Source organism: Schistocerca nitens, chromosome 10 (assembly GCF_023898315.1).
Source record: "Schistocerca nitens isolate TAMUIC-IGC-003100 chromosome 10, iqSchNite1.1, whole genome shotgun sequence".
Classification (NCBI taxonomy): Eukaryota; Metazoa; Arthropoda; class Insecta; order Orthoptera; family Acrididae; genus Schistocerca; species Schistocerca nitens.
The window spans coordinates 119,787,881-119,802,074 of record NC_064623.1 but is presented as its reverse complement, the minus strand read 5'-3'; the positions used below and the strand labels follow the sequence as shown (position 1 = coordinate 119,802,074).

The following is a 14,194-nucleotide window of genomic DNA, read 5'->3' as shown; positions in this document are numbered from 1 at the left end:
CAATCTGACACCACTTTGCACCGTTACGCTTAGTTATTTCATCAATGTGACTGTGTGAAGCAGCACACTACAAAATGCGCTATCTCCTTGTTCATTGTGTCTTATTAACTCGGAAAAGAAATATAACTCCGACTGCGTTTTGGATAGAGTAAAGGCTTGATATGGTCAAGTCTCTATACCGATGGATATTAATGAATTGTTAATTTTCGGAAAGAATCATCACCTGCTTTTCACTACGTGCTGTCACAAGCAATACTTGAAATATAGAGAAGATTGGAGCCGAACTCACAATAGTGATGCTACTGTAACTTGAAATCTCTGGCTTTTTATTCCTCTCGCATGCCGGCCGGCCGCTCATAGCTATCACTCCTGCAGCGCTAAAACGTGCGGACACTCTCATTCGACGAGATCAATGTATCACAATCAAACACCTTGCTGCACAACTGGACATCCCTCTAGGTAGTGCTGACACATTCGTACTCCAGTTGTGGTACTCAAAGGTGTGGGCCGTCTGGGTTCCTCGCCGCCTAACAGAAGGACAATTTTTGCGAATTGCTTGAGTGTTACGATGGTTATCACGACACTTTTTGGTCGCACATCGTCAGCTTGTTGTGTAACATGGGTGAGCCGTGGCGCTCGTTACTGGCGCGCCAGTCTCTTGGATGACAATTACCGATTCTTCGATGTTTCTAATCTTTGCTTACCTTGTTGTTTTCCGCATTCGCGAGGCGAGTGGCAGTTGACGTTTGCTCGGGCTACCTGCTGAGACGCCGCGAGCTACGAGGTGAGAAGCAACCGCGTGTATATGGAGTTAGTTGTACGCGGTCTGCCGATCCAGGATGGAGGATATGTGTTGGCTGCCTACCTGTCTGCTCTCCTGATTTTGCTCGTCGTGCCTTGCGACCGCCTAGCTTGGGTTGCCGCCTGGTGTATCCTATACGAGCCATACCGGGCGTCCAGCAGAAGTTAAACAGCCTTGTCTTTCATTTAAAGAAAAGCAGCAAATGTATAAGACTTTTTGTAACCAATTTTGGTGGCCTGTTAAGTGTGTCCTTCGCGTTTACACTGCCTTTGGGCAGAGCTAATTCTTTTAAATTTAAATACTTGGGGTTCCCTGTTCTTTATAACCTTTTGGGGGTTTTATTTGAATGTTGTGCTTGCTTAAATGTTTACTTGTATAGCGGGAAGTGACTCCTGGTTAAAACTCGGGGAAGGTGTTTGATGTTACTGCCGCCTCCGGCATTCGTGTTTTCAATTATGTGTTGTCATCCCTTCGAGAGACCAGGGGTCACTCCTCGTTAATTAATGCTGGTTTATGTGTACTTAATTTTGAATTGGCAATTTGAATTAATATTTTGGAGCGCAGTATAGCACTAAGGCAACCTCATTGTATACCACCTTGTGCCCCAGTCTAGTACCTCAATTTTCAGTGGCACGAGTTAGCTCCACTACCGGTTTTACTGATGTGCTCCCTTCAAATTCTTGTCTTGTGTAAGTTTGCCCCATGCGTGTCTGGGATCACAGAGATTAGCTTTAGTGTGACTTCAGTGCTAGTCAGTTGATGGAATCTTCATTTTGGCTTGGCTTCCACTGAAGAGTTTGTGTGGAGTGTAGTGTGTTTGATTTGTTACTCATTTAATTACTGTACGTTGGTTTATTTAATGGGGAGCAAGACATTTATAGACTGTTGGTATTAACTCCCCTAGTTGCTGGGTGTTGCTAATTCGTTCCAAATGGCCTACTACTTATTCAGTGGCAAGGCTGTTGACTAGTTGGTTACTGTGAGTACAAATTCACGCTATTTATTTGTTGCCGAACTTGTTAAAGTGTCTGTGTCGTGATTCAATCACTAGCTACGTGCTTGAGCTAAATTGATATAATCCTTACATTGCCTCCTTAAAATCTGTTGCCAGCAGAATCCTTTAAGAGAACTAAGTTTTGTCACGGCTTATGTTAACCTTTACTGGGAGCAATATTTCATGTAGTTAAATTTTGTCTTAAAATGTGTATTTCTCTGATGTAATAAACGAGTGATAAAAGAAAAAAGGCAAAGGGGTCTGGTCCTTCCTATTGTGTCCGATTTGTAACACGTATCAATGGGTTCACCATTTAGAGACGAAATCAAAACGGCGGTCCATGGAGTTCCTCTATACCACCTCTGCTGCGAAGGAAATGTACAAATTCCCACCCTCAGTCGTTAAAGTCATGATTTTGGTCTTCTGGGACTCTGAAGCAGTCATTCCGTTTAGTGTCCTCCCTCATGGTGCGACAGCCAACACAGAAGTGTGTTGTGCTACACCCAGGAGAGTGAAGAAACGAATTCACTGTGTACATCGAGACAGAAATGCAAACCAACTTCTCCTTCTCCATGACAACATATAGTCTCACGAAGGACTGCGCACGTGAGAGGAGATCACAAAACTTCACTGGACTGCTCCTCTCCGTCCACCATACAGTCCGGATCTCGACCTCCATGTGTTTGGTACAGTGAAGGATGCAGTTTGCCGTAAGCAGTACTGCGATGATGCGGAGATTATTGATGTGGCAAGACACTGGCTCCGACGTCGGCCAGTGCAGTGGTACCGTGCGGTCATACAGGCCCGCCCAGTAGAGTGGCGTCGCATTAAATAGAGATCATGTTGAACAGTAGGGTTTTGTAATTAAAAGAGTGGATTGTAATATGGTGTATTGGAATCCTGAATAAAACCAACTGCGCCGGCCGCGGTGGTCTAGCGGTTCTAGGCGCGCAGTCCGGAACCGCGCGACTGCTACGGTCGCAGGTTCGAATCCTGCCTCGGGCATGGATGTGTGTGATGTCCTTAGGTTAGTTAGGTTTAAGTAGTTCTAAGTTCTAGGGGACTGATGACCACAGATGTTAAGTCCCATAATGCTCAGAACCATTTGAACCAATAAAACCAACTGCCTTCAGAAAAAAAGTGTTGCATTTCTTATTGAACGCCTCTGGTATAATGTCTTACCACAGCATCACAGTCTTTGCTTAGTATAATTACGAATACAGATAGTACTAGGTGATCAAAAAGTCAGTATAAATTTGAAAACTTAATAAACCACGGAAAAATGTAGATAGAGAGGTAAAAATTAGCACACATGCTTGGAATGACATGAGGTTTTATTAGAACCAAAGAAAACAAAGTTCACAAAATGTCCGACAGATGCGCGTCGTTTGCTGATGATCGTGTACTCAGCCGCCACTTTCGTCATGCTTGGCCTCCCAGGTCCCCAGATCTCAGTCCGTGCGATTATTGGCTTTGGGGTTACCTGAAGTCGCAAGTGTATAGAGATCGACCGACATCTCTAGGGAAGCTGAAAGACAACATCCGATGCTAATGCCTCACCATAACTCCGGACATGCTTTACAGTGCTGTTCACAACATTATTCCTCGACTACAGCTATTGTTGAGGATTGATGGTGGACATATTGAGCATTTCCTGTAAAGAACATCATCTTTGCTTTGTCCTACTTTATTATGCTATTTATTGCTATTCTGATCACATGAATCGCCATCTGTCGGACATTTTTTAAACTTTTGTATTTTTTTGGTTATAATAAAACCCCATGTCATTCCAAGCATGAGTGTCAATTTGTACCTCTCTATTTACATTATTCCGTGATTTATTAGGTTTTCAAATTTATACTGCATTTTTGATCACCCGTTATACATTCTGCCCACATTATTCTGTATCCTTTTGTAGCATTCTCTTATCCTCAAAGTTCTCACCACATTTTCGTGAGGAAAGAGCCATAAACTGCTACTCACTTTGTCCGTCAAATCTGTATATAGAGAGAAAGAACGATGCCGTCGAGGACGGGTCACACTTCGACGCAGTGAGGTTTTCTAATAGCCCTAGAGGAGCTGTGTAAGTGAAGTGTTTGCTTAGCTCTGAAAGGGTTGTCTCGTTTAAAGATTGGGAGCAGAAGGCCCCCACCGAGAACTGGATGTCTGGAGGCACTTGGGCGAAGACTTGCAGGCATTCCCGTTACATACAAATACGTTCTTAGTCTCAAAAAAAGAGCGGAAATTTTAGGATCCTGGAAGAAGACTGGTTAATGTGGTTGCCAATCGTCGTTCATTGAGTAAGACTGCAGATTCACCCCCCCCCCCCCTCCCAATGCTTCCTCCCGATGAAACGTGATGGCAGTTTAAGTGCCCTGGAAGATACATTCGAAAAACTGATCAGAGAGACGAGCACCCAGAGATGCCAGAGAAGAGATGATTTGCTTGCATATTCAAGCGAAGTGTTCTAACTTTTCTTTCTGGAGGAATTGCATTCTTCTGTCGACTCAATTTTCAATCTGAGTAGGATCCCAGAATTAATTCAAATGTCTTTCATCGCTTTGGAACATTCTTATTTTCGACTCTATTTCCGAGGGAATTTTCTTGTCGTCTGATGCTTCAATCCTTAAGGGTCATTTTGTGTATCGAGAATCGACTACAGCTTCCAGATATTATGATGAGAGCTAATCACTGCAGACAACATACATCGTGCACTCACACATTAATACCACATCAGCTTCATTGCACTGTATGTTAGCCTTTCTATGATATGTAGTTCCCAAGCTCTCCATATCTATCACAAGACAAATTTATTGATAATGATAGTGCAGTACATAACATACCATGCAGGAAATGGAATTTTGAAGGTATCCCCACATGTCCGATAATGGATCTGATATTAATATCGAAACATACATGTTTGGTACTGTTCATGGAATTTAATTTATTCCAAACTTTGTGTCTTAGAGAAACATGCCGTTTGCTTTCTCCTATTTGGTTGATTTTTATTTATGAGCACTGTAACACATCCTCCGATTATTGGGGGACAAACCCATTATCTTTGGCCAGAAATGAGGTTTGAACAACATTCAGATTTAGTTTAGGCAACGGAATGAAAAATTTCCTGTTTAAAATACACGTTAATATCTCAGTTGATGAGGATGAGATGTAGCTTGCAAACTACAATATCTGTGGACATAAAAGTTTTCTGGGTGTAGTACTGCGTCATAATGCAAAAATTACTGCTGCTGGAGAAAAACCAACGTTTCGGCCACGATTGCAGCGGCCTTCTTCTTAGACCCGAAACGTTGGTTTTTCTCTAGCAACAGTAGTTTTTACATTATGATGCAGTACTATACCCAGAAAACTTTTATGTCGACTGACTCTGGCCGCGGAAGCCTACGCAATTATACAAGATCTGTGGTTTATTTAAAAGTTCAGGAATCATATTTATCTTCGGTGCCAACTGGAACCAAAATCAACGTGAGACAATCAGTACGCTGCATAAGACAATCACCTGCATTCAAAATAAGACGGACCACAAACATACAATTACAGGGAAAATACTCCCGTTTATTTGAAATGGAGGCTGTAATCTTCGCATCATAATCAGAGGGTGGTGGAGTAAACACGTCGATCATGTTCAGGTTTTCCTTTATTTTTTCATTAGTCCACTCGTGTATGATACTCAAAACATCGTCAGTCATAAGCAAATTCGAAATACTGGATTGTTATCTACTTGAGCAGGTGGTCGCATAGTTGCCAAATGAATGATATTCATCTGACGAATACGGGATCACTTTAAAAGAATCTTCGATGACCAGCGATATTTGTTTCGACCAAATATATTTTTTGCACAACCATTACCGTTTCGGTCTCAACAGTTTTCATAGCTTTGATCACTTGTTTCATTCAAGGAATTCACAGGTGACGAAACTAATTCGCCTTCACTTTCACACTGTTCCAATTCCGAATTATGTTCACCTTAATTTTAGTTGTGGCTATCTAATTCAAAATCATTTTCTCAAATATTCTCGAACCATTTTAAAGCAATATCCTCAAAGTAAGGATCTATAACATGAAGAGTAAACGAAGATATGGATGCCGAATCCATAACACAAAGGCTCAGTTGTGGTCTGATGGACTGTTAGCACGAAAGGCGTTGCAGTAGTATCTGTCCACGTTACTTCCAGTGACTACTGACAGAGGAAACCACGGCCGGTGAAGGAAAAAACAACTAGACAACTTCGTGTGCTCCTACTTCACCTATACACTAACAATAGAGCAACAATAAATCCTAGCAGTCTGTTTGACCGCACCTGGGCCGTTACAGGTTAACACATGCTCTAATAAACTCAGCATCCAAGGTATCCACATCTAGCTACAGAGATAAATATTGAACCACAGGCATCAAATGACATGAACATATTTTTAATGCTTAAAATGAGATTGATAGAACAGTATATAACTCACGCTCTTAGTTTTACAGGCCGGACAGGATGGCCGAGCGGTTCTAGGCTCTACAGTCTGGAACCGCGCGACCGCTACGGTTACAGGTTCGAATCCTGCCTCGGGCATGGGTGTGCGTGATGTCCTTAGGTTAGTAAGGTTTAAGTAGTTCTAAGCTCTAGGGGACTGATGACCTCAGCAGTCCCATAGTGCTCAGAGCCATTTGAACCTTAGTTCTACAGTTCTCGAAATGTCCACATCTATCTGAGGAGATGAATATGTTCATGTTTTATAACTGTTTATAATGAAATTCATCTAAAGCAGATCCAGTCTATGAACAAAAAATCGTAATTTGCTGTTCAAATACAACCAACACTTCGTTTCTAGAAAACGTTTTGATCTTAGAATATGGTACAACGCAACTTAGCGACTGAGATTTTCAGATATTTAACTAACAATACGGTTTCCCATGTCCCCTGCCTACTAAATTCGCTTTAAACAATCAATTTTACTTTGGCAGCAAGTGACATACAGAAATGAAAATTAACTTACCTAAATGAGAAATATTTTTTTTTTGTATGAGCTGAGTCTTTCTGAGTTAATTTACTTGTCAGTGCAGCTGATGATAAAGGTAAGAGAAGGTCTGTTCTGAGTAATAATATTTTCCTTCCCCAAACTCAGACAAGTACACACAATCGTTTGAAATTGCCAAGCAGCCCCCTCGCTTTTATCGTGCGCCCGCCATGTGTACAGAGGGAAAGTAATCATGGGCCCAGCACAGACCCCTGGGGAAGAGCGTGCTACCGCCGGCTTAATTACGGCTGCGCCTGTGCCCGGCGCGGTATGCCGGCCCGCTACACACAGCGGAGCTGCCCCTGGATGCTGTGCAGCCCATGCTCTGCTCTACCTGTTGATGCCGGCCAGTGATCGCACTACGTATCGGTCGAACGTTTAACTGCTAATGTGATTAACTCGCCTCAGCCTACCAACTCCCACTCACTAGAACGTCTCTTGTCGTCAGTGAGAGTACTTAGCTGGTCCATAGGGTTATAGAAAAAGCTGTCATACATGAGAAGAAACATAAATTCTTCATTTATTTGGCTGATGTGCCCGTATTTTAGTAAGTGAATTAGATGCAGCTGCCTACATGTATTTTATTAATACAGCCAGCTTCGATTATGAACAATATTCAGGTTACTGCATACAGTAAATAAGAACATAAAACGAACTGTAATGCATAGGGTACATATAATTGTACAAGCAAATATTTTCCAAAAAACCATATATTACCTCTGTGTCAGTTCAGTATTTGACATGTTGTTATTAATACAGCCTTGTATCTATTAAAACTTACTGAATATGAAAGTGACAAACATTGTTATGAAATTTCTTAAATTATGAACTGATTATAAAATGTTTATACCTTATTAAAGATCATCCACGATGACCACAGAAAGGAATATTCAACAGGTTATCAGTACTCAAGGGCAAGTACAATGGTAGTGCATTACATGTGTAGAAACAATTACAAACGATCGTCAAGTAAATCGTAAACAAGAGCATCAGGCCTGATAGATATATTATGATACAATCCTCTGTAAAGAGAATGCATGTCAATAGAAGTAACTTAAGGTTCCTTAAAATAATCAATTGCAATATTAATAAATAATTTTGTATAAGTTACCTCGTGATGCCTGGGTGTTGTGTGATGTCCTTAGGTTAGTTAGGTTTAAGTAGTTCTAAGTTCTAGGGGACTGATGACAATATATGTTAAGTCCCATAGTGCTCAGAGCCATTTGAACCAATTTTCGTCACTAAAGACGTTTTTATCTAAAACCAACAGTTAAAATAAGTATACAAATGAAAATAGCCTATATTGAGACTCATCACTTAAAGTTAAACATATATACGATGGTAATATGGCTTACGTCAAGATAAATGTAACAGAAAGAAATGGAATCTCAAAAACAAAAATCTAGAAGTTTGAAAGTATAATAATTTGTATTGGAACTTCTTAACTAATGACACTATATAGTACCACATCCCTGTACAGCAGTTCTGATAAGAAACAAAGACTCTTTTTAATAAGCTTGACATGTCAACAATGTGGTGTCACCGCCAGACACCACACATGCTAGGTGGTAGCCTTTAAATCGGCTGCGGTCCATTAGTATACGTCGGACCCGCGTGTCGCCACTGTCAGTGATTGCAGACCGAGCGCCACCACACGGCAGGTCTAGAGAGACTTCCGAGCACTCGCCCCATTTGTACAGCCGACTTTGCTAGCGATGCTACACTGACAATTACGCTCTCATTTGCCGAGACGATAGTTAGCATAGCCTTCAGCTATGTCATTTGCTACGACCTAGCAAGGCGCCATCACCAGTTTATATTGAGATTGTTATTAATGTACCGTCAAGAGCGATGTACACCAATTATGTATTAAGGTTAAGTATTCCAAGATCTTCGTACTTTATTTGCAATTCTCAAGACATTGTCCTGTTCCAGACCTCACGCCAGTCTGCATGAGCTTAAACGCGTGCCTTTCGGCTACCTCCGAGTGGCTTGGCTGTCTTGCCAAGTCACTACAGTTTGGGGACGAGTGTAAAAACGGTCTTCTTCTTTATACTTGCTTAATTTACTTGCGTCATGGCTTTGCCACATTCTCCAGATGTACTGTCCGAATTTTATCGCTTGCAGAATCAGCAGACGCAGGCCTTATTGGATGCCCTTGGACAGCTCATCCAGGGTCAACGTGCAATGCAAAACGATGCGGCAGCCGTCGCTCCACCGCTACCGCAGCCACAACATGCTGTTGCACCACCTTTTCGTCCTTTTTATGCGACACTGGAAAGCTGGACGGAGTGGTCCCGCCAATTTGGATTCCATCTCGCCGCCTACAGAATTCAAGGTATTGAGCGGCAGCGTTTTTTGCTTTCTTGTGTAGGTGTGTCCACCTACCATGTGATAGTGAAATTGTTTCCCCGACGCGACGTAGCAACTCTGCCCTACGACGAAATTTTGTCGGCCTTAGATGCATATTTCAAAGAATCAGTCGATGTCGTTGCAAAAAGGTATACGTTCTTTCGTACAAAACGTACGGCCGGTCAAACTATTCGGGAGTGGGTTGCAACTTTGCAAGGCCTTACTAGGGATTGTGCTTTTGCGTGTGAATGTGGACTCCCTTATTCGGATACTATGGTGCGTGATGCAATTGCACAGAACGTTTCTGATGTTCGTATCAGGGAACAGATTTTAGTCAATCCCTCCCTTCAACAAACGATGACTAACTGACAACCTCAGCTGCCGACAGGTCTTGCTGTTATGTCTATAAGGTACAATACATATGTAGAATTGTGGACAGTTGGGAATGCGAGTCTCACGGGAAGCGTGCAAGGGATAAGTCCCTGCAGTCTCGCTATTCACCTGTGTCCTCGGTGGCTCAGATGGATAGAGCGTCTGCCATGTAAGCGGGAGATTGGGTTCGAGTCCCACATTTTCAGCTGTCCACATCGAGGTATAACGGCCACACCTGTCGGCAGCTGAGGTTGTCAGTTAGTCATCATTTATTCCAGGGAAACGCTGCACGGTCATCAACAGTAACTCTTCTTTCTAGAACAAGTTACTGTCTTCATATATATAATGTTAAAGGCTACCCAGCCATTGACCTTCGTCTGTGCGAATGCGCACAGGTTGCCCAAACTCTTACGGGAATCGCCAAAGCGTGCGCGAGTAATGATTGGGTGGGCAAATGTCTATAAGGTACAATACATATGTAGAATTGTGGACAGTTGGGAATGTGAGTCTCACGGAAAGCGTGCAAGGGATAAGTCCCTGCAGTCGCGCTATTCACCTCGGTGGCTCAGATGGATAGAGCGTCTGCCATGTAAGCAGGAGATCCCGGGTTCGAGTCCCGGTCGGGGCACACATTTTCAGCTGTCCACATCTAGGTATAACAGCAACACCTGTCGGCAGCTGAGGTTGTCAGTTAGTCATCATTTATTTTCTTTTAGGTTCTTTACGTTCTGTTGCTCTCTTTCTGCAAATTTATGAACACACATCACCTAGTTATTTATCCAGATAGTTACATCAACTTAACATCAGTTGACAAGTCGTTTAGAAGGCACATTGAGTTGTACATTGGGGAAAACGGACACGCATTTAAGCACCTCTCATAAATTGCTATCTCGCCACATCAAAATTCACCTCAATACAGCCAATCATGTACAGAATGTAGAAACCATCATTAAAGGCTTGAATGTTTGTAGCTCACAAATTAGAACTGAAAGAAATTTGTTTTAAACTAATTTGTCCACAGCTGCGCCAGCTACACTATTGTGACAGAAGAAGCTGAGTAGCACCGTGGTGTAGTGGTTATGATGCTAAACTGTTGAATGAGTTCAAAAACACAGCTGGACTGTAATATTTTAATTTCTATATTTTGTTCGAGTACATAGCAGAAGTATCCACAAATGTCAAGAATCATTGTACTGGAATGTTCTGTAGCTGTATATACACTGTATGTGTTCTGGCTGGAGGCAGTTTGCTCCGCGCTCTTGTATGTGCAAGTACTGAATAAGTGAAGTTAGTGTTTGTCATTCATATAATGTTCGGTTTAAAAACATTCTATTGCTGTAACCCTCTGGAAAATAGCTAGATACATCTACATCTACATCTAAGTGATTAATCTGCTATTTACGATAAAGTGCTTGGCAGGGGGTTCAGTGAACCACCTTCAAGCTGACTATCTACCGTTCCAATCTCGAACGGCGCACAGCAAAAACGAGCTCTTAAATGTTTCTGAGCGAGCCCTGATTTCTCTTATTTTATCGTGATGATCATTTCTCGCTATGTAGGTGGGTGCTAACATAATGTTAGGGTATTTTGGAATTGTAATCCCTAAGTATTTAGTTGAATTTGCATTATTCAGAGTTGTGTGACTTATCGCGTAATCGAAATTGAGCGTATTCCTTTTAGTACTCAAGTGAAATACTTCACACTTATCTTTATTCAGGGCCAATTACCGCTTTTCGCACGATACAGATATCTTACCTAAATTATTTTGCAGTTCGTTTTGGTCATCTGATGACTTTAAAAGACGGTAAATGACAGCATCATCTGCAAAGAATCTAAGATGACTACTGAGATTGTCTCCTACGTCATTAATGTAGATCAGGAACAATAGAGGGCCTACAACAATTCCTCGGGGAACGCCGGATATTATTTCTGTTTTACTCGATGACTTTCTGTCTATTACTACAAACTGTGTGACTTTTCTGACAGGAAATTACGAATCCAGTCGCACAACTGAGGCTATATTCCATAGGCACGCAGTTTGATTAGAAAACGCTTGTGATTAACGGTGTCGAAAGCAATGTGTTCCGATGTTTCGTGAGACACTGTCACCTATTACACTTCAGACAGTCCTAAAGTCCCTGTGGTCTTGATCCACCGGTTGTGAAGGGCATCGGAGGATTTTAAGAAAAATTAAAAAGACCGACAGTGTTGGTGACTAAGGAAGAAGCGACACACCTAGAGTGAGTTATGACACTGTTGATACCGCATTTAAAGAATTTCAACACAGTCCGCAAAAATAGCAGTGACGTGTTTCCAGGCAAACCGGCACATCTCATAGCATTGTGGTGAAGATTTTACGAAAATGGCTGCATTTCCATGCGTCCAAAGTTGCAGCTATTGCGAGTTTTATAGCGAGATGATAGCCCCGGTCGTGGAAGGTTTGCGGGAAGCATGATGGAACGGATTAATACAGACAATGCCTACCACAACATATGTTTTTTGGCCGTTGAAGCAAGTTTCAATATCTCTGGGAAAGAATCCGCTCTGGGTAGCCGCGCGGACTCAGAGGCCTTATCACGGTTCGCGTCACTCCCTCCGTCGAAGGTTCGAGTCCTCCCTTGGGCATGGGTGTTTGTGTCGTCCTTAGCGTAAGTTACCTTAAGTTAGATTAAGTAGTGTGTAAGCTTAAGGACCGATGACCTCAGCAGTCTGGTCCCATAAGATCCTACCACAAATTTCCAAATTCTCTGGGAAAGAAAAGAGGCAAAAGAGGCATAAAAGTAACAACCCGAAAGTGAATGTGTGTTGTGGCTTATGGCACAACATCGTCACTGAACTGTTCATTTTCCCTGAGTCTACCACTACCGCAACCGTTTACCTGGACATGCCGGAACTCCACGTTGCATCTCAGTTACTGGAATTTCAACCATGGCTAGAGTTTCAACAAGATGGTGCATTGCGGCAGTGGCGAACACTTGCTCCCAGTTCACGAACGAAACCTTTTCGGACTAATGTCTCGGTGGAAACGATCGAACAACAACTTTCTTCGAAGATGAGAATCTTTACTTCTTTGTGGACTTACGTTAACGATAAAGTATGCAATTCAGCAGTTCCTGATGTATAAGCTCTCACGGCACGAATATGATATAGTGTATAGGTGATTGGCAACGACGTAGACCTGCTACGGATAACAAACGTAGCACATGTGGGAGATAGTCGAATAATGCTTTATGATTCAGGTTACCGTTTGCAACAAACCGCACAGCCGTAACTAGCATAGTTCTCACAAATAATTTTTTGCAATTGGGGAAAGCTTTTATGTACACTCTACATTACCATCGTGCGTTATTGTGGTGACTGGTGTTCAGGCAATTACAGGATATTTTACGAACTGGAAACCACACAATCAAACAGAGTAGTAAACGCAATTCACTCGCTGTAGCAACCCAACACACGGCACTGCGTGGAGCCCCCTGATTGCTGCCGTGCGGAATCCGCAAATTCTCTCTCTGCGTTTCGCGGAATGCCTAGCTGGGATGCCCGACTGGGGGGATCGATAAACAGCACACAATGATTCCACCCACGCACACAGGCCAGCGCTGAACCGCACATGAAACAATTCTGCCTTTGATCTGTAGATCGCACCGCACTACCTCCGGTGTCAAACAGACCCGCTATGGGAGTGGAAAGGGGGTGGGGGGAACAAGAGCTCCACACATCACTCACACGGCGTTGCTTCTCCACATCGTCAGTAACTCACGAAACCAATCGTATCAGTTAATGCATTTGTCTCTAATTCAGTCTCTCTCTCTCTCTCTCTTTCTCCATCTGTCTCGAACTATCTTTCTGTTTGCCTCTCTCTCTTTCACTCTCTGTGGTGTGCGTACTGTAAGACCTTCGGTACACACACCATCACATTATTTGACTTGTCGCTCTAACGAAGTAGGCGAGTGTCAGCAATATGTCTCGTGATCTTATCGTGGCGTGTTTATCTTCTGCCATTAGGTCAGACGATAGAAATGCCACTTGCACGCTTAGAGTAGCAGATTGACGGTGACCAACTTTAAACAGAACTTGACTAATTTTCACACATATTTATTAAAATAGTAAAAAGCATATAAATAACTTAACTTGGTTCTGGATGCTATTTACAATTGACAATCTGAAATTCCTTTGGTCTTGGTACGTTAATCTTATTCTCACATATCTCTGATACTTGACAAAGTGTCTATTCATTTATCTTCGTGGCTATGTACAGGAAGGAGAATGATAATCTTATTAGGCGCAGACTGAAACTTGACTACAGACTAATGCTGACTAATGCCGACTAATGCAGAATAATGCAGACTGACTAATCGGAGGTCTGTACACTCGTTATAATACCTCGAGCGTTCAGGTATCACTGCGCGAGTGTGATCTGCGAGGAGAAAGGGTTCTACGTTAGCAGCAACCTCACTGGCTGCGTTACATATTAATACGCGGATCGGCGGAAGCAGAATTTGGTCCGTCTCTAAGACAGAGCCATCTCGTAGTGCGGAGACGGACGAGTGCTGCGCCTGCGCTGTTGTGCTTAGCAGGGCGCGCTCTAGTGGGAAAGATGTGTACGTGCTGACTACGCGGAACTATGTACACAACACTCTCGAACCCTTAAA

The 14,194-nt window shown here is 42.6% G+C and overlaps 1 non-coding gene across 1 annotated transcript; it reads left to right on the top strand.

Annotated features, from left to right (window-relative positions):
* Positions 1-10,096: 10,096 nt before the first annotated feature.
* Trnat-ugu (transfer RNA threonine (anticodon UGU)) lies at positions 10,097-10,170 on the top strand. Its single transcript has one exon. It is a non-coding gene; the product is annotated as a tRNA-Thr (tRNA).
* Positions 10,171-14,194: the final 4,024 nt, after the last annotated feature.